The sequence below is a fragment of the Oryctolagus cuniculus genome, chromosome 8, assembly GCF_964237555.1.
Source record: "Oryctolagus cuniculus chromosome 8, mOryCun1.1, whole genome shotgun sequence".
In the NCBI taxonomy this organism is placed as follows: domain Eukaryota; kingdom Metazoa; phylum Chordata; class Mammalia; order Lagomorpha; family Leporidae; genus Oryctolagus; species Oryctolagus cuniculus.
Window position 1 is genome coordinate 15195053 of NC_091439.1, and position 21223 is coordinate 15216275.

The 21223-nt window shown below is 35.6% G+C and overlaps 1 protein-coding gene across 22 annotated transcripts in view; it reads left to right on the forward strand.

Annotated features, from left to right (window-relative positions):
- The window catches only part of IQCM (IQ motif containing M), a 577684-nt gene that overhangs the window by 469068 nt on the left and 87393 nt on the right, over positions 1 to 21223 (forward strand). The gene's annotated exons all lie outside the window — the stretch shown is intronic.

Consider the following 21223-nt stretch of genomic DNA (forward strand, 5'->3'; position numbering starts at 1 on the left):
GCATTTTTTGTGATAAAGAATAATTTATGCTTTATGCTGTATAATTATTTTTCATAACTTAAATGATACATAAGTTCTACAGAATATTCCCTTTATTTCCTAGGTATTGTGCCTGCAAATTTAAAAGGGGTTATTTTATGCCTTGATGCTTTCTCTAGAAAAATGGAAAAACATTGTGCTTATCCATTCACCAATAGATGGACATTTGAGATGTTTTCACTTTTGGGTTACTACAAGAGAAACTGCCTGAAATATTCAGCTACTGAAGTATATGTAGGCACCTGATTGCATTTCTCTTGGCCAACTGTTTCTAAAGTGATCGTATCATTTCATACTGTCCACTGGCAGATGTAAGAAAGTTACATTTGTCCCACAGCTGTATCAACACTTGATAGAATCAGTTTCCTAATTTTAGCCAGTCTATGTGTGTATTGATATCCCACTGTGGTTTCTATTTACATTTTCTATAGAAAATTCTGATTTTTTTCATATTTCAAGTACTTTTCAGGTATACATCTTCACTGAATTGTTCAAAAGTTTTGTCCATTTTTATATTATTATTATTATTAAATTTTGAAAGTCCTTCAGATATATAATGCTTAAGTCCTTTAACATAAAAATGCTTTACAAATATTTTTCTCACTTTGTGGTTTTTCTTTTCTTCTAATGCTGTCTTTTGAAAGGCAGAGATTTTTAATTTTGATGAAATCTAGTTCACCATTGTATTCCTTTATGATTCATGTTTTTGCTTTCTTATCTAAGAAATATTGTTTAGCTTGTAGTTGCAAAGGCTGTCTTATAGAAATTTTACAGTTTAAAGTTTTTATATTTCCATATATTATTGATTTAATTTTTAAAACCATTTTAAAATAGTTTTTAACAGATTCAGTGTGCTTTGTAGATACAGTTCTAAGTACATTAGAATATTCCTTTCCTCCCTTCAAATCCTCTCTCCTTCCTACGATCTTTCCTTCCTTCTCCTTTTTTTTTTTTTTAGTTTTTGAGATAACATACTTTAACTTTACAAAGCAGTGAAAAAGCTTAACATTTCACCAAATAAGAAGTTTAAAAATAAAAAAAGCAAAAAGACCATAGTTTAATGGACATATAGATAACAGCCATAATTAATTGAATAGAAAAACGACCATTTCATCCATAAACAGCAAATTTTAAAGTAACCCCAGAACATTAAAACTATAGTAGTATAACATTGCTAATCAATTGTTTGACAAAGGTATAAAATGACATTTTACAAAACTTTATTTGCAGCAATGCTGCTACATATAGACAATTCTTCTTTTTGTTCTTTAAATTTTAGCTCCTACAGATAAAGGAGAAGATGTTGTGTTTGTCTTTGTGGGTCTAACTTATTTCTCTAACATGATGTCTTCAAGCTGCATCAGTTTTCTGCAAATTGTAGAATTTCATTCTTTTTTATAGCTGAATCAAATCCCATTGTGTATATACACCATGTTTTCCTTATCCATTCATCTGATGATGGACACCTTGATTGATTCCAAATTTTGGCTGTTGTGAATAGGGCTGCTGTAAACATGGTGGTGCAGGTATCTCTTGGATACATTTTGTTCAAGCCTTTTGATTTATATCAAATATTGGAATTGCTGGATCATATGGCAAGTTTTTAAGAAATCTCCACACTGTCTTCCCCAGTCCCTGCACTAATTTACATTCCTGCCAGCATTGTATAGTGTTCCCCTTTTCCAAATCCTCACCAGCATTTGTTACTTCCTGTGTTCAGGATTTTAGCCATTCCAAAGGGGATTTGCATTTCCCTGAGGAAATGTGACATTGAGCATTTTTATTCATATACTTGTTGGCCATTTGAATTTCTTCTTTGGAGATTTGTCTATTAAAATACTTTGCCCGTTTCTCAATTGGATTGGTTGCTTTTTTGTTGTTGAGATATTGAAGTTGCTGATATACTCGGGTTATTAATCCTTTGTCAGATATGTTTTTTACAAATATTTATTTTTCCCATTCTACTGGGTGTCTCTCCACTCTATTGAGTGTTTCCTTTGCTATGCAAAAGCTTCTGAGTTTAATATGGTCCCATTTGTTTAGTTTTGCTTTTGTTGCCTGTGCTTTGCAGGTCTTATGAAGAAGTTACATCTTATACCAATGTCTTGGAGTATTGCCCCTAAGTTTTCTCCCAGCAACTTCATAGTCTGTGGTCTTAAATTTAGGGCATTGATCCATTTTGAGTTGATTTTTATACATGATAAGAGGTATAAATCTAATTTCATTCTGCATTTAAACATCCAGCTTTGTTAGCACTATTTGTTGAAGAGACTATCCTTACTCCACTGTATAGTTTGAGCATTTTTGTCAAAAGTAATTTGGCTGTATGTGTGTGGATTAATTTCTAGACTCTGTATACTGTTCTGTTTATCTATGTATTGGCTTTTATTTCAGTAGCATGCTTTATATTTTAATAACTGTAGCTTTGTAGTATGCTTTGAAGTTAGGTATTGTGATTCTTGTAGTTCGATTTTTCTTGTTTAGGATCACTTTGGCTATTTCAGGTCTTTTGTGCTTCATATGAATTTTAGGATTGCTTTTTCTTTTCCCTTTTAAAGATTTTATTTATTTATTTATTTAAGAGGTAGAATTACAGACAGTGAGAGAGATGTCTTCCTTCCATTGGTTCATTCCCCAAATGGCCACAACAGCTGGATCTGCACCGACCCAAAGCCAGGAGCCAGGAGTTTCTTCCAGGTCTCCCACATGGGTTCAGGGACCCAAGGACTTGGGCCATCTTCTACTGCTTTCCTAGGCCATAGAAGAGAGCTGGATCAGAAGAGGAGCAGCCAGGGCTAGAACCGGCGCCCATACGGGATGCTGGTGCTACAGGCAGAGGACTAACCTGCACCACGGCACTAGCCCCCAGGATTGCTTTTTCTAGTTCTGTAAAGAATGTCCTTGGTGTTTTGATAGGGATTGCATTGAATCTATATATTGCTTTAGGTAGTATAGACAGACATTTTAATGATACTGCTTCTCTTTCCTTGAGCATGGTGTATATCCTGGATGTTATCAATATTTGATACTTTTCACTGTAATGATCTTTCACTTCTTTCTTTAAACTTGTTCCAAAATATGTGATCTTTTTTGGTGGCTATTGTGAATGGAATCCTTTCATGAGTTATTTTTCTATGAGTTCTTCATTAGCATACAAAAAAGCTTATATTTTTATGTATCCTGCAAATTTATTGAATTAGTTTATCAATTCTAACAGCATAGATGGACTTTCTCTTTTTACATACATACTTAGTTTTCACCAATATTTGATGAAAAAACTATCCTTTCTATAAATTAACTTTATACTTTTGTCAACATCAAATATACATTAATGTGCATATATGGCAGATAAGCACATTAAAGGATTTACATTATTAATTAATAAGGAAATGCAAATGAAAACCATAGTAAGATACTACTACTGACCTGTTAAAATATTTTTGACATTTTCTTAAAAAGGTAAATATGTACCTAGCTTACAGTCTAGCCATGGACCACTGTATATCTGCCTGAGAGAAGAAAGTATAAAAACTTATATGTGAATGTTCACAGAACTCTTTTTATATAATACCCAAACTAGAAACAATTTAAAAGCCCTTCCAGGATGAATGGATAAATATGTAGTAATATATACATATACCATACTAAGCAATGTAAAAGTAAGTACCTTGGAACTATTGATGTGTATAATGATGTAGATGAATTGCAAAATAACTGTACTGAGTAAAAGAAGCCAGACAAATGAGAGTATTCTGAGTATTATGTGATACCATTTATATATAAGATTCTGGAAAATGCAGACTAACAGTAGCACATCTGTGGTTACTTGGGGAGGAACATTAAGAGTGGGAATGAAAGGAGATGAATCCGAAAAATGTCAGTCAATAGAAACATTTATCACCTGGTTGTGGTGATTGTTTCATGGACATAGACATGTCAGAATTCATCAAATTTTACACTTTCATCATGTGCAGTTCATTGTTTGTCATTTATACCTCAGTAAAGCTATAAAAAGAAGGTTGAAAACATAAATATTAAAGAACCCAGACAGTGAAATTTTATTTTGGTAATATTTTTGAAAGATGTTTTCTCTTTAAGGTTTAAATCGTGAATGTTTTAAAAAGATTTATTTAGCTATTTGAAAGGCAGATGAGAGAGAGAGAGAGAGAGAATCTATCTTCAGTCCATAGGCTTATTCCTCAAATGCCCATACACGCAGGGCCTGGGCACGGCTAAAGCCAGGAACCCAGAACTCCACCTGGTTCTCCCAAGTGGGAAGTAGGGACTCAAGTACTTGGAGCCACCATCTTCTGCCTTCCCAGGTGCATTAGCAGGAAGTTGTATTGCCAGCAAAGCAGCAGAGACTTGAACCAGGCACTACAACTTGATGTGGGCATCCCACATATCAGCTTAACATGCTGTAACACAGCATTCACCCCGTAAGCCTTGCACTTTTGAATCTAAAGACAGTCACAAATTCAGTGTAATCTCATTAGGCTGATCCATATTAATATATTTAAGTGCTCATTCTGAGGTAGATTACCTAAAGGAAGAAGAATGGGGGAAAAAAAGAGAATTAATATGAAAAAGAATATCTTAAGTTAAAGTCTGTGGGTTCTATAAGATGAGTCAAAACCCAGCCGGCACCGTGGCTCAATAGGCTAATCCTCCACCTTGCGGCACTGGCACACTGGATTCTAGTCCCAGTCGGGGCGCCGGATTCTGTCCCAGTTGCCCCTCTTCCATGCCAGCTCTCTGCTGTGGCCAGGGAGTGCAGTGGAGGATGGCCCAAGTGCTTGGGCCCTGCACCCCATGGGAGACCAGGATAAGCACCTGGCTCCTGCCTTTGGATAGGCGCGGTGCGCTGGCCGCGGTGGCCATTGGAGGGTGAACCAATGGCAAAGGAAGACCTTTCTCTCTGTCTCTCTCTCTCTCACTGTCCACTCTGTCTGTCAAAAAAAAAAAAAAAAAAAAAAGATGAATCAAAACCAGGGGGTTGCTGTTTATATTCTCTTTGTCATTTTTCACCCAAAATTACTAAAATATTGCCTCTATTAAAGGTTTATGTTTGTTGTTTAGAGTTCACTTGCAAGGAATTTGTTAAAATACAAACAAACCAACATGAAATATGCAAGTAACATGATGTTATAACTGGAAGACTATATCTGCCAAGCTTTTATTCTGATCTTTTCCCTATTTCTTTGGGAAAATGACCAGAGCTTTGCATCTTTTTGAATTATAGTTGTTATTAAATTGACTGACAAGAGAGTTGCAGCATTTGCCTTGAAGAAGATTAGTCTATTACAGAAGTGCTTTCTGAAACTGAGTAACTCCTTAACTGTAGACATTTTTAGGGACGATTGCTCTGGGAATTTATTATGTGTTCTAGTATTAACACTCCACAATATAAGCACTCCTATTTATTGATTTCACTGTGTAGATTCAGAGATGTATCATTTCCAAGAACCAAGTAATAGTTAATAGAGTTACAAGTTCTTTATAAACAACATGAGTTGCTAACAAATTATTGAGTATTAAGACCATGCACTCTACAAATTCTCTTTATATATATTCTATTCTTACATCCCATAATTCCTAAAGCAGTGGCTAAAAAGTAATTGGAATGTTGTATAAGTCGTAACTTACTTGCTTAAAATCCATAAGGAATTTCTTCTAAATCATGATTCTACAATCCTATCAAGTTAAAAACAACTCTTAATTTTTTCCAAGAATATATTCAAATATATTGTCAAACTCATTTCCAGAAAGGCCACTTTGGAAAGTTAGACTTTTAACAGATCTTCTGTTATCTTTCCTTATGAGATCTCTGTCCTCTAGTTCCCCTGACCCTCTGGCCTGTAACAAATGTGCTGAACTTGTTCCTCTCCTTCATTGAGCTTTTGTGACCTTGAATAATTTTTAACCTGGAAATTGTTGATTATATTAAGGAACTACTTAGCCCTATAACTCTTGGAATTCTAAAGGAGATAACACAAAGAGATAGGTTAGCCATTATCTTTCAACAAAATCAGTTAGGAATACCAATGAATGATTAAATTACTTTCTCAAACCAATGATCCGTTTTAATTGAAATCATATTATTGTGTTACTGTAAGGTTTCTAATTAGTTCGGATTATGCATAATGAGCAAAGACCTATAGTTCTACTACTTCTTTTGCATATATAATTTCCAGCACTCATTTAATAAATTTTACTTACCCTAATAACATATGGTTATTTAAATTGCGTAATTAATCCTGAAGCCTGATTACCTAGACTAATTGCTATTTTGTTACCTATTAGAGAAGTACAAGATAGTTCTTCTTGCCATTCATTTGTTCCACTGCCCCTAGGTGAAACTTTATGTAATTTAACCAAATGGGAATCTATTCCATCTTTAAACATTTCAGCAATTAGACAGTTGTCCTTGACTATCAAGTCTAATTTTTTATCATCTTCTCTCAGAGTTTTCTACTTAACCACATAACATTTTCTTATACACTCTCTAGTGCAGTTCTGACTTTTACACTATTCACACACACACACACACACACACACGATTGTACATAGAGATTCTCTTTTCTCTTGTTTTAAAGATTTATTTGATTTATTTATTTGGAAGGCAGAGTGACAAGACATCTTCCATCTGCTGATTCACTCCCCAGATGAGCTCAACATCCAGGGATGTGCCAGGTGTCCATCAGGGTTTCTCACATAACTGGTAGTTGACCAGCTCCTTGGGCCCTCGTTCACTGTTTGCCCGGACACATTAGCAAGGAGCTGGATTGGAAGCAGAGTGGCTGGGACTCAAACTGGCCCTCCCATATGAGATGCGGATTTCAGAAGCTGTGACTTGGTCCGTTTCACCACAATGTCCTCCAGCTCTCTCTTTTCTATAATAGACTATTTAAAGTCTTCCTCATAGGCCGGCACCACGGCTCACTAGGCTAATCCTCCGCCTTGCGGTGCCGGCACACCGGGTTCTAGTCCTGGTCGGGGCGCCGGATTCTGTCCCGGTTGCCCCTCTTCCAGGCCAGCTCTCTGCTGTGGCCAGGGAGTGCAGTGGAGGATGGCCCAAGTGCTTGGGCCCTGCACCCCATGGGAGACCAGGAGAAGCACCTGGCTCCTGCCTTCGGATCAGCGCAGTGCACCGGCTGCAGCACGCCAGCTGTGGCTGCCATTGGAGGGTGAACCAACGGCAAAGGAAGACCTTTCTCTCTGTCTCTCTCTCTCACTGTCCACTCTGCCTGTCAAAAAATAAAATAAAATAAAATAAAGTCTTCCTCATAATCCCTCCTTCAAACATTGATTTCTTTTGGTACTTCTTTATAAACATTTTTCAGATTTTGTCATCTTTTTTAAGTGACGGAGCTCAGAATAAGACATGATATTTCATTACATGTCTAACTGCTTATTGAAAAGTACCTTTTTTGGTAAGTCTGTTCTTTAATATATGCATGGTTATAAATCTCTGCTAAGTGAACATGTATAAAGTAATGGTGACAGGTTTAAGCCACACAGTAAAGGGTCTGGGTGATCTCATTAACCTTTCTGCTACTATTCATGCTGTTGCCTTGAATATGATTGTTTCCATTTAGAACAATTTGCATAGCAGTTGTCAAAGTACTTTCCATTCATCGCAGTTTATCCTCACTACAACCCTGTGAGGTTGCTAGAACAATTAACACTATCCCCATTTTGCAGATGGAAATATTAAGACACAGAGTAGTTAAGATCCTGAGAATAGTTAGTAGAAGCATAATAAACAGAAATCAGTTCTGCTGACAACCAGTCTGTGTTCTTATTTTGTAAACTATGATGCTATACATGACCAGGGAGCAGAATGAAGTGAGCTTCGAGCCATAGCTTTGGTTCAGAGTATGCCTGTGAAGAGAGGAGAATAAAGCTAAGAAAGAATGACAAAGTTATTGGCAGTACTCAGACAAATAACTGTTGGGACAGGTTCAGCACAAGCTTCCTGTGGAAACTCAGGCTCTGCTGGCTTTGTCTGAGACTACTTTCTGGATGCCTAGACTTCTGATGCCTATATGTGAAGTGAACTGCAACTAAATTTTGACCAACTTTCAGGAATTGCAAGGTTGACACGTTGGCTACTGTAGTTGGAGCCAGCCCCACAAATGAGCTTTTTATAGAGATATTCAAGTAGTGGTCGCTGGGCTAGAGACTGGCACCTCTAATTGTCCTTTTCTCAATATCAGCCAGTGACTGATATCTGTACCATAGCCAGAAATGAATAGGCAGAGGAGAGAGCAGGAGGATCTGCTATTCAGACTTAAAAAAATATATCCTGCACGTGGAAATCCAATTTTCCCAGCACCATTTATTGAATAGACTGTTCTTACTCCAGGGATTGATTTTGGATCCTTGATCAAATATAAGTTGGCTGTAGATGTTTGGATTGATTTCTGGTATTTCTATTCTGTTCCATTGGTCTATCCATCTGTTTCTGTACCAGTACCATGCTGTTTTGATAACAACTGCCTTGTAGTATGTCCTGAAATCTGGTATTGTGATGCCTCCGGCTTTGTTTTTGTTGTACAAGATTGCTTCAGCTATTCGAGGTCTTCTATGTCTCCATATGAATTTCAGCACCATTTTTTCCAGATGTGAGAAGAATGTCTTCGGTATCTTGATTGGTATTGCATTGAATCTGTAAATTGCTTTTGGGAGAATGGACATTTTGATGATATTGATTCTTCCAATCCATGAGCATGGAAGATTTTTCCATTTTTTGGTATCATCTTCTATTTCTTTCTTTAAGATTTTGTAATTCTCATCGTAGAGATCCTTAACGTCCTTACGTCCTTGGTTAAGTTTATTCCAAGGTAGTTGATTGTTTTTGTAGCTATTGTGAATGGGATTGATCTTAGAAGTCCTTCAGCAGCCGTGGCATTGCCTATGTATACAAAGGCTGTTGATTTTTGTACATTGATTTTATATCCTGCTACTTTGCCAAACTCTTCTATGAGTTCCAATAGTCTCTTAGTAGAGTTCTTTGGGTCCCCTAAGTAAAGAATCATATCATCTGCAAAGAGGGATAGTTTGAGTTCTTCCTTCCCAATTTGTATCCCTTTAATTTTTTTTTTTTTTTTTTTTTTTTTTTTTTTGCTTGTTGTAGTGAGGATAAACTGCGATGAATGGAAAGTTCTTGGCTAGAACTTCCAGAACTATATTGAATAGCAGTGGTGAGAGTGGGCATCCCTCTCTGCTACCAGACCTCCATGGAAATGCTTCCAACTTTTCCCCATTCCATAGGATGTTGGCCATGGGTTTTTCATAAATTGCTTTGATTGTATTGAGGAATGTTCCTTCCATACCCAGTTTTCTTAGAGTTTTCATCATGAAAGGGTGTTGTATTTTATCAAATGCTTTCTCTGCATCTATTGAGATAATCATATGGTTTTTCTTCTGCAGTCTGTTAATGTGGTGTATCACGTTGATTGTTTTGCGCACATTGAACCATCCCTGCATACCAGGGATAAATCCCACTTGGTCTGGGTGGATGATCTTTCTGATGTGTTGTTGCATTCTATTGGCAAGAATTTTATTGAGGATTTTTGCATCTATGTTCATCAGGGATATTGGTCTGTAATTCTCTTTCAATGCTGCATCTTTTTCCGGCTTAGGAATTAAGGTTATGCTGGCTTCATAGAAAGAAATTGGGAGGATTCCCTCTTTTTCGATTGTTCTGAATAGTTTGAGAAGGATTGGAGTTAGTTCTTCTTTAAATGTCTGGTAGGATTCAGCAGTGAATCCATCTGGTCCATCAAAGAAGGAGGTACCTTTCTCTGAAGGGAGGAGAGAACTTCCACTTTGAGTATGACCCTGTCGGAATAAGATCGAAGTCGGCAAACTCAAAAGGCTTCCATAGCCATGGCAACTCATGACTAGAGCCTAGGGAGATTACTGACGCCATAAACAAGAGTGTCAAATTGTTAAGTCAACAACAGGAGTCACTGTGTACTTACTTCTCATGTGAGATCTGTCCTTAATATGTTGTCCCATGTGAAGTAATGCTATAACTAGTACTGAAACAGTATTTTACACTTTGTGTTTTTGTGTGGGTGCAAACTGATGAAATTTTTACTTAATATATACTGAATTGATCTTCTGTATGTAAAGATAATTGAAAATGAATCTTGATGTGAATGGAATGGGAGAGGGAGCGGGAGATGGGAGGGATGTGAGTGGGAGGGAAATTATGGGGGGGATGCCATTGTAATCCATTAACTGTACTTTGAAAATTTATATTTACTAAATAAAAAATAAATATATATATATATCCTGTTATTTACTTTGGTTTCTACCCATAGTGTTAATGCAATTTTTGTAATTTTTTATAAATATTTTATATGTATATAAATTATTTTGCCTTCTTAAATTTACTACCCTCACTTGTCTAAGTTTTTCTTCACTACTTAGAACATGGACATGTATTACTCTTGTCAAAACTAAGCTGTATTCCCATTCTTTGTTGTATTCTGTAAATTTTACAAAATCAAATTCTGATTTGAAAGGAGGTGTATATTTTTATTTCATTTATATTTGTTCAGTATAAGAGATGATTGATTATAGCTTAGGTAAGTTCAAATGTACCAGAGTTAGTTCAATATCATATTTTGTCTACAAAGTGTCTGTTTGCTTATGGAAAATACTATAGTCACTAAAAATTGATTATTGCTTTAAGCCCCTGTCTATACCACTGTGGAACAGTGGTCTTTCTACTTTTTACTTGTTGAACTTATGGCTAGTGGTGCATTAAGCCTGTGATTATAAAGTAAATTGAAATTATGTTATTGCAAAAATTAAAAGAAAAAAAAAACAGAGAAGAAGCAGAGGGATTGGGAAGGGAGAATAGGAAAGTGTGGTTATCTTCCTAAAATTGTATCTGTCAACTAAATGAAATCTGTTATCTTTATATTAATAAAAATTCTAAAAAAGTATGTGTGTATACTTTTGAAAAATTATTTGTGTATATACCCAAGAATCTCCTTTTGTTGTAAGTAGCTATATAATGCCTGCCCTCTCATGTTCTTTGACATCCCTTTGATTTCCTTTACTAATGGCAAATGATGTGAGTGTGTGTAATTGCTGACATAAAAAAAGTTTTCTTTTTATATGGTTCACTTGATTAAAACTTTCAACACCCTGTACTCTCATGGAAGTTTGCATGAAAGTCTAACTTCCATGAGAAGTCAAAATTGACATACAAAAAGGGCTGTAGTGAAGCTCCTTTGAGAGAATCTCACTTAATGCTCATTTACTCTTACTTTAAGTACTAGCAAGAGCACATTCTTCTTATAATTTCTATTGGAATAATGATTCTTATTTTTGTGACACCCAGTGTCTATATGTTACAACTATATTGTAATTTACCTTTTGCTTTCTTGATGTGAAATATGTTGATAATGCAATAATGTTACCTACACACATATGAAAATATATGTATATAGAAATCTGTGAAAGGCTGGTGCCATGGCTCCCTTGGCTAATCCTACACCTGTGGTGCCGGCACCCCGGGTTCTAGTCCTGGTCGGGGTGCCGAGTAATAGTCCCAGTTGCTCCTCTTCCAGTCCATCTCTCTGCTGTGGCCCGGGTAGGCAGTGGAAGATGTCCCAAGTGCTTGGGTCCTGCACCCACATGGGAGACCAGGAGAAGCACCTGGCTCCTGGCTTCGGATTGGCGCAGCACCGGCCATAGAGGCCATTAGGGGAGTGAATCAACGGAAGGAAGACCTTTCTCTCTGCCTCTCTCTCACTGTCTATAACTCTGTCAAATAAAAATAATAATAAAAAATTTTTAAAAATCTGTGAAAATATATATATTTATATATGAACACACATTATTTATAATTGATTACATATAGTGTATACATTTCACGTACTTCATACATGTGATATTATAAGTGTTTGTAATTATTATTAGATAATATAGATGAAAGTAAAAGTGGCATATAAAATATATTTTAATATGTAGATGCTTAGATATGACTATACTAGATGACTTAATGAAATACTCATTGCTGCAGGAATATACTGACATATCATAAAATATAGATTGATAAAGGTATTCTCTATTATTAGCTCAAACATTTTGAGAAGTATTATAATTTTCAAAGTTATGAATAATTCTTGACAAAGATCTCAATAAAACAGAATATAGTCTCAGGTTTTACTTGTGCTTCTATACATATAGTATGTATATATATAAATATAAATATGTATACATATGCATATATATGTAAATATGTATAGTATATATATGTAAAATGTGTGCTTATACATATGTATATGTATGTAAATTATGTTGTATTTTAGTAGAAACAGGGTTTTTTTCACATGGTGGCTTAGTAGCATATTTGAAATTTTCTTAGGATCTGGAATTTTTTTAAAAAATTTTATTTATTTTTTTGAAAGGCAGAGTTACATAGAGAAGGAGAGGCAGAGAGAGAGAGAGGTCTTCCTCCCACTGGTTAACTCCCCAGATGGCCGCAAGGGCCCGAGCTGTGCCCATCCAAAGCCAGGAGCCAGGACCTTCCTCCAGGTCCCTCACGTGGGTTCAGGGTCCCAAGGACTTGGGTCATCTCCTACTGCTTCCCCAGGCCACAGCAGAGAGCTGGATCAGAAGTGGAACAGCCTTTTCTGGCGCCCATATGGGATGCTGGCACTGCAGGTGATGGCTTTACCCGCTACGCCACAGCCCATGGAATATTTTTTACTTTTTTTGCTGCACAGGTTTGCTCCTTTAGTTGAAAGACATACTGTATTCTAAACTCCTTTCTAATAAAAGTTATTTGATTTCACCCTAATCCTTATGACAATCAACACTCAAAGTTTTAGACTTCTCCCTTAAATCTTATCTCAGAGAATTCTCTATGCCAAAAATAAATACATAGATTAAATGATAAATAAATAATAGTAAATATATAAATAATCTTTTGAAATCACATTTAATGGTTGTAAAATAAACATAGATATTGTATTTTGAAACTGAATTATGAGTTATAATGCTCAATTATAACTGAATTTGTTGAACAAATAAATAGACATAGTTGAAAAGCTCAGGGTAGACATAGTTGACAAGCTCAGCAATTCTGGTATCTACTATGATTATGTGTTGGTTAATTTCCTGTGTTAACTCAGTGGGGCTGAAAGATACCCAGATAGCTGGCAAACCATTATTTCTAAATGTGTTTGTGATGGTGTTTCTGGAAGAGTTTACCATTTGAATTGCTAGTCTAAGCACAGATCTTCCTCACCAATTCTGGGGCCACCATCCAATCTGTGGGAGGCCCGACGAGAACAAACAAGTGGAGGAAGGACAAATTCCCTTCCTGCTTGAGCTGCGGAATCCATCTTCTCCTACCTCAGACGTCCATGTCCCTGGTTCTTGGGTGTTCAGGATCAGACCTGGATTTATGCTGCCAGGCCCCAAGTTCTTGACCTTTCTGACTTAGACTGAATCTTGCACCATTTGGCCCCTTGTTCTCAGGATTTCAGGTTTGGTCTTCACAGCTTGCTTTTCTGGGCCTTCAGCTTGGAGATGGCAGATTGTGAGATGTCTTGGTCTCCACAGTGGCATGAGACAGTCTGCTGTTGTATCTCTTTGCATTTATGGATATGACCTACTGGTTTCTGTTCCTCTGGAGAACCCTGATACTATGTTGTGATAAAATGGTGTAGTTACTTCAAAGCTTATATTTATTCAGTTTTTAATATTTTGAGATACAGAGGTGTTACAAGCATTTTATGGGTATTTTTTATTTCATCTTCATAATCTATATGATAGATGCTATTATCAAAATGGTTTTACACAGGGTGATATCATGTCCCTTAAAGCTTCAGTTATTTTCGAAGGTCATGCAGCTGTTGGGTGGTACAACAAGGTTCACATCAGCTGTTCTGACTCTAGAGCAAGCACTGAACTCTACACCACAATAAGTATTTTTATTTCGAAGAATGTGGTCTTGAGTCATTCAGTAAAACACTAAATTGTGATTAATTTTTTCACTTATAATTTAGTGAATTGTGCATACTTTTTCTTAACATAGTACGTATAGATTTGTTTACAAGGATATCAATTACAGTATTGTAAATTTTTTACAATTTAGTAAATATACCATGTAGTATATTATAGTGAATTTCAAAACAGTCCAAATGCCCAGTAATAGATGAATGATTAAATAAATTATGATTCATATTTAAGAATTCTGTGTTACCATTAAACATGTTTCCAAATATTTACTTATTTGGAACTAAGAAAACTAAATGTTTATTTTAGAAAGATTACAAACTAGCATTACAAACCTAATATAAACATATACTTATGTAAAATGAATGCAAGGTTAAATTAATTTTAATATCTAGGATATGTGAATTCAGTACACTTTATATTTAGTGTAGCTGAATTTTCTAACTTTTTGCATTTATTACACATTTTGGTGTACATATCTTGTTTCATAATAACAAAATTTAGGGATTTGAGAAGTATCATTCTGAACCTCCATATGTATGTCCTATTCTTGAATTTAAAAATCAAAATATTATATATCTTTACATTGAATTTTGTTCATAAGCTTATTTCTTATTTATTTAGGCTTTGTTGTATAGTGAAGAGTTTTGTCATGTGAAAATAAAATATAACACCTAAAAAGAACTGAATAGAGCCATTTTATCATTTTATTTTTCAAAATATTGCTATGCATTTGAAAACATTTCAGGGGCAGGCAATTGACTTCGCAGTTAGAACATTTGTTGGAATACCCACAACCCATTTCAGAGTGCCCGCATTTGATTCTGGCTCCACTCTTGATTCCAGCTTCTTGCTAATGTGCCCCATGAGAGGCAGTGGTTGATGAATCAATAATTGGGTTTTACCTACCATGTAGGAGACTCAGATTGAGATTAGAGAATGAACTGTGGATGGAAGATCTCTCTGACTACCTCTCTGTAGTTTTCTGACTCTCGTTTAAACAAAAACTAGTAAAATTTTTAAAAACTACATTTCAGTTTTGAAAATATATCTATTAGGAATATTTTTCTAATACCTCTAAAGGCATTTTAAAAAATTAAACTTAATTATCCTGCTTCCTTCTTCCCTTCTATACTCCTTAGCTCATAGTAGGTATTTGTACATTAACTATTTATTATATTAATAGATAAATGGAATTTTATAGCAAGCAAGCAATTTTCATATTAAATGTAAGTAGATTTTTATCATTAGTCCATTAAAACATTTGCTTTCTCTGAATTCCTTCAAAATTACTGTAACATCATATGGCTGTACTATAGATGGCACAATTCTTTAACATTTAAAAGTTTTATTTAGTAAATACAATATAAGTTAACCAGAATGGAGGAAAAAATCCAAGTGGAGATAGGATCATTATTCAGTCATTCCACAATTATTTATTGAGTGCTTTGTGTTCAATCCTATATGATAGACATGAGATAGAGCCAGAGGTAAATAAAAATCTTCCCTCTCATGTATTTATGGTTTGGGCTGGGGAATGATACATATACATAATTAACTACAATCAAAGATGTAAAGTGGGGAGTGGTAAGAAACAGGCATGCACTGAGCCCTCTGTTGCTTGGCTAAGCAGCTTTGAGAAGGAGAGCAAAGAGTACTTAGTGCAATAAGCCAGTCCCAAAGGGACAAATACCATATGTTCTCCCTGATTTGTGATAACTAACTGAGCACCTAAAAGGAAACTTGTAGAAGTGAAACTGACACTATGAGAAGCAATGACTTGAACAGCCCTTGTCTTCTCTGTCGAGGAACATTTTTTTTTATTTTACTTTTATTTTTATTATTTTTATTTTTTCCTACTTAATACCATTTGTTGAACTCTTAATTAACATAGAATTAATCATATGTTTATAAAGTTAGTAGACAATAGGTCCCAGTAAAAAATAAGAGTGGGAATAAGAGAGGGAGGAGCTGTATAGTTCTGCATACATTCCAACAGACTTAACTTCTAAGGGTAAAGCTAAAACTTGCCAGGGGACTCCAAATCCCATTAAGCTCTGTGGTAATAATGCCATCTTACATGTTAAAGTGATCATATTATGTGTTTAACTGATCATATACATAGGATTAAGTGTCAAAGGGATCATGTAACGAAGATCAAGTGTCTGGTATTAACAATAGGTAGAATTAAAAGGAGAGAATGTTCCAACATGGGAAGCAGGACACATGACAGATTCATAGAATGACAAACACCCTAAACAGCACTGTGACCTTAGAATCAGCCCTCAAGGCATTCAATCTGTCTGAAAAGCCCATGACAGCACTTCAGGCATGGAAAGCCAAGACACTGTGGCAAAAAATGTTCTACATGAAGGATCTCTGTTAGTGAGATCCCAGGGCCATCAAAGGAGGTACTTTTCTCTGAAGGGAGAAGAGAATGTCCACTTTTCTTATGGCCCTGTCTAAACAGAGAACGGAGATCGTGGACTCAAAAGGCTTCTATAGCTTTGCCAGCTCATATCAAGTGCCTAGGGTGATCGCTGATGTCATACATAAGAGTGTCAATTGTTAAATCAACAACAGGAGTTGCTGTTCACTTGCTCCCCATATAGGACCTCTGTCCTTAATGAGTTCTACTAAGAATTAATTGTAAAGCTTGTTCTCAACCAGTTCTTTATACTTTGTGTGTGTGTGTGCGTGTGAGTACAAATTGCTGAAATTGGCCAGCACCGTGGCTCAATAGGCTAATCCTCCGCCTGAGGCACCTGCACACCGGGTTCTAGTCCTGGTCGGGGCACCGGATTCTGTCCCGGTTGCCCCTCTTCCAGTCCAGCTCTCTGCTGTGGCCTGGGAGTGCAGTGGAGGATGGCCCAAGTTCTTGGGCCCTGCACCCACATGGGAGACCAGGAGAAGCACCTGGCTCCTGGCTTCGGATCAGCATGGTGCGCCGGCTGCAGCGGCCATTTGGGGGGTGAACCAACAGAAAAAGAAGACCTTTCTCTCTGTCTCTCTCCCTCACTGTCCACTCTGCCTGTGAAAATAAAAATAAAAAAAAAAAACCAAATTGCTGAAATCTTTACTTAATATAGAGTTGGTCTTCTGTATGTAAAGTTAATTAAAAACAAATCTTAATGAAGAATGGGATGAGAGAGGGAGGAGCAGATGGGTTGGGAGTGGGGATGAGAGGGCGGTCATGGGATGAAAAACCACTAAATTCCTAAAGTTGTACTTATGAAATTTACATTTATTAAATAAAAGGTTTCTTTAAAAAAGTTTGCATGAGAGAAGAGCAGAAGCCCCACCAGTGCTGTGGCTTCAGACATCTTTGGAGTGAAGATCTCTTTTCTTTACATATTTTATCATTTTTACTATCTAGGATTTCTGATTAAACATATTCTTTGATAATTTGTGTGGTATACTTCAATTTTCCACATTTAGAGGAGCATGAACTGATCAAGCTATGCAAGTCATGATGGCCCCTTGAACATTATCCCATGCTTACAGGGAAAGAGTGCTTTCCATTTTGACATTCGGAGTAGGTGTAACCAGTCTCTGTCAAACAATAATAACTAAAAATAGTGCAGTTTTTTCCTGAGTAAATATTGCTTCATTATACAATGATCAATAGTAGTGTAACATACATTGATGTTTCTTATATGAATTTAATATAAAGATAGATTATAGAAAATGTATAAAATTGCAAAAAGGAAAATAAAACCTACATGTTACTTTCTGGAATAACATTGATTTTTATTATTATTTTGGCATTGTTTCTTCCAGCATTTTATAAAACTGTATGTATCTATACAATATTTAAGCTTTGGAAAGGATATTATATACCAATTTGCCCTAATTTTTAAGATTAATTCATTAGAGAGACAAATAGAGACAAAGACGGAGAGAAAGAGATAGTTGGAGATACTCTCCCAAATAGTCAGCTTGGCTGGATCAAGGCTAAAGCCAGGCACTGGAACTCAATCCAAGTCTTCCTTAAAGGGAAATGGATCCAATCGCTGCTGCCTCCCAGGGTGCGTCTTAGCTGGAATCAGAAGCAGAGCCAGTTTCTCCAGTGTAGGACTTGCTAATCCTAACTGGTATCTTAACCACTAAGCTGAATGCCTGTGAGAAGTATGACTTACATTGAGGATCTGACAGTGCAGAAGCTTAGTGGTTTGCTTGAGAATTAGATCCTTAATTATAACTGTGGTAGGGATTTAAGTTCAGGATCTTCTTAGCCCAATACCCACCCTTTAGTACCACTTGCCTCCATGTACCCATACTCCTTTGGCTGCTTTATGGGAAGTAATTTATCTGGACAAAGTGAGCATCCATTTGCTTATGTACTAGTTTTTATTATTCTGTTTTCTTCAATCTTAAAAATTGGCTGATTTTATCCTTTGAATATTTTCTAAGCAAACGCTGAAAGAAATACTACCTGCTCCCCCTATTGCTGTCTTGAGAATGGTAGTGAGGAAATGACCTTGGGCTAGTGCATCCTAGCCTTGGAAAATGTATTATTGCATGTGGGAGGTTAAATTCCAACCTCTTTAGAAAGCTCTGATCATGCATTTTTGTCTCCTCAGCTCTTGCTTTGCATGCCTATTTTAAGATCAATTTCTTTCATTTTCCAACTATACATATTATATAGTAAGAAATAGCACTTCATTTTGAAATCTCACATAAAAAATTCTGATCCTAATTAGATGTAAACTTAATCTAAGGTGAAAATCATTTAATATCCCCAAGGGTGACTGATGAGTTCCCTCCACCCCAATACTGCAGTATAATGAAGTAAAACTGTTTTCACAATACTTAAGAATTCTTATAATTGTCCTCTGTATTGTTTGACTGTCAGTTAAATTAGTGCATTTGATAATTGTAGGGAGCTGATAAGACTTTCTATTAAAGGTATGTCATTATGTTAATCTCAGTTCAAATATAGTTTGCCCAAATCCTGTTTTGATTATATAATATTAGAATAAATTAACCTGTTAAATAAGCTTACCTGGAGGGCCTAGAACATTTTAAATGTCTTTAAAGTTAATATTAGTTTAAAGAAGTATGTAAATTTTGTACTAAAACCATAGTCATCTTTCCTTCTTAAAGTCTTTAAATTTTGGAACTTAAATACTTCTATATGAATAAATGCATTTTAGACTTAAAATCAACTAATGAATATGATTTATATGGCTTTTACTAGCTGCATATTGTGGGAAAATGGTGAGTGATGAATTTTTTTAAAAATGTAGAGTCTTTTACATTTAACTTGGCATGCAAACACCTGCGAGCCGGGGTTATTTAATAAATCCATTGACAGATGCTTCCATAAAACACTTACAATTATTTAAAAAATATGTCTGTATCATATTGTAAATAGTAGAGGTCCTCCAATAATTTTAACTGTATTTCTGTTATGTATGGATGGGAGTGGCTCAGTGACCATGACCACAACTTAACTGTCCTAATACATTCATATTTTGGTGGCACGTCCTGCTTTTTTTTTTTTTTTTTTTTTTAGGAGTTTGAGAGATGTCTGTGCAAAATCAACTCTTCCTTCTCAATTTATTTGAAGAAAGATTCAAAACTTCCTTCATTTTTATATTCATTCAACCAATGAATATTCTGAAGTGAATTCTATGTTATGGTATATCAGGGGCCTGTAGTAATGTAGAGATGTAAAGGAACCTTAAAGCAACAGGGCATTGCATGGATTTCTTTCTATCGGTGTGCTGGTAGTCTCCCAGGGCACCTAAAGTAGAAATCTGCTAAACATAATAACATTTTGGCACCATCAAACGTGTTTCTGCTCAAAATTTTGAATATTAACCTCTCTCTGAAAATCTGATGGGAACCTCCTAAATATTTTAAAAGTAGACTTTAAAGGCAAAAAGAAAACTACATGCTTTGATAGGTATAGGCAAAGCTGATTGTCTTCTAAAAACAATGGCTGTGTAATGTACTACTTATTTATATTAGTGGTAAAACAGTTCTCTCACAGTTTTCCATACTCTGTAGAACATACTCAAGTGTGGTTTTCACTCATTATTTAAGAATAGCCTGGTATATATGGCTTCAGTTTCCAGGTTTAGGTTTGAGGCTAATTGCCATTTTTTAATGCTAATTTAAAGTCAAAACAAATCAACATTTGTTTAGTGATAGAACTATGCTCCAGACACTATATTATTGGGAAACCATTATTACTATTATTGTTATTTCAATTCACATGTATCCAATGCTTCCTAATAAAAAGCACCATGATATATGATTACCTTAATTAATTTAAGTATTTTTACTTAAATATCATAGAAGCACAATGGTTCAGGTACTAGAAAATGCATTGCTGGCAAGAGGTGCAGTTATGACATGGAAAATCGTGACATGAAAACCAGAGTACTCTGGTAATATTTTTATTGGTGATTCTGTGGAAAGAAAGTAGTTCTTATGGGCCAATGTCAGCACCCAATGTTGCCATTTTATCAATTTTATTTTCTTATGAAGAATACATTTACTCGTTACCAAAAGTCATTTAAAGTTAAAAAGTATAAAGAAGAAAATATGTTAATTTACTCAATAAGTTTTCAAGTAATCAACATACCTACAAAATATGCCACAAAGAGATAACTGACATTGTATTTTTAAAGATTTATTTTAGTTATTTGAAAGACAGTTACAGAGAGAGGTGGAGACACAGAGAGGTCTTCCATCCGCTGGTTTACTCCCTAGATGGCCACAACAGCCAGAGCTGCATCGATCCGAAGCCAGGAGTTTCTTCCAGGTCTCCCACGCGGGTGCAGGGGCCCAAGGACTTGGACCATCTTCTACTGCTTTCCCAGGCCATAGCAGAGAGCTGGATCGGAAGAGGAGCAGCTGGGACTTGAACTGGTGTCTATATGGGATGCTGGCACTTCAGGAGAGGGTGTTAACCTGCTATGCCACGATGCCAGCCCCTGCCATTGGTTTTTGTTGTATTATCTTCTATTTTTATTTTGAAAAAACAAAATTGTAATGATAGTGAATATAAAAATTATTCCTTTGCATATTTTCAACTTTTTAATAATATTTTGATAATAAAAATAATACATGTTGATTATGGAAGATTTAGAAAATGCAAACTTAAGATAAAAATTTATTTTCTAAAAAATAACTGAGAATATCAATTTACCAAAAATAATCTATATATTTTGATGTATAT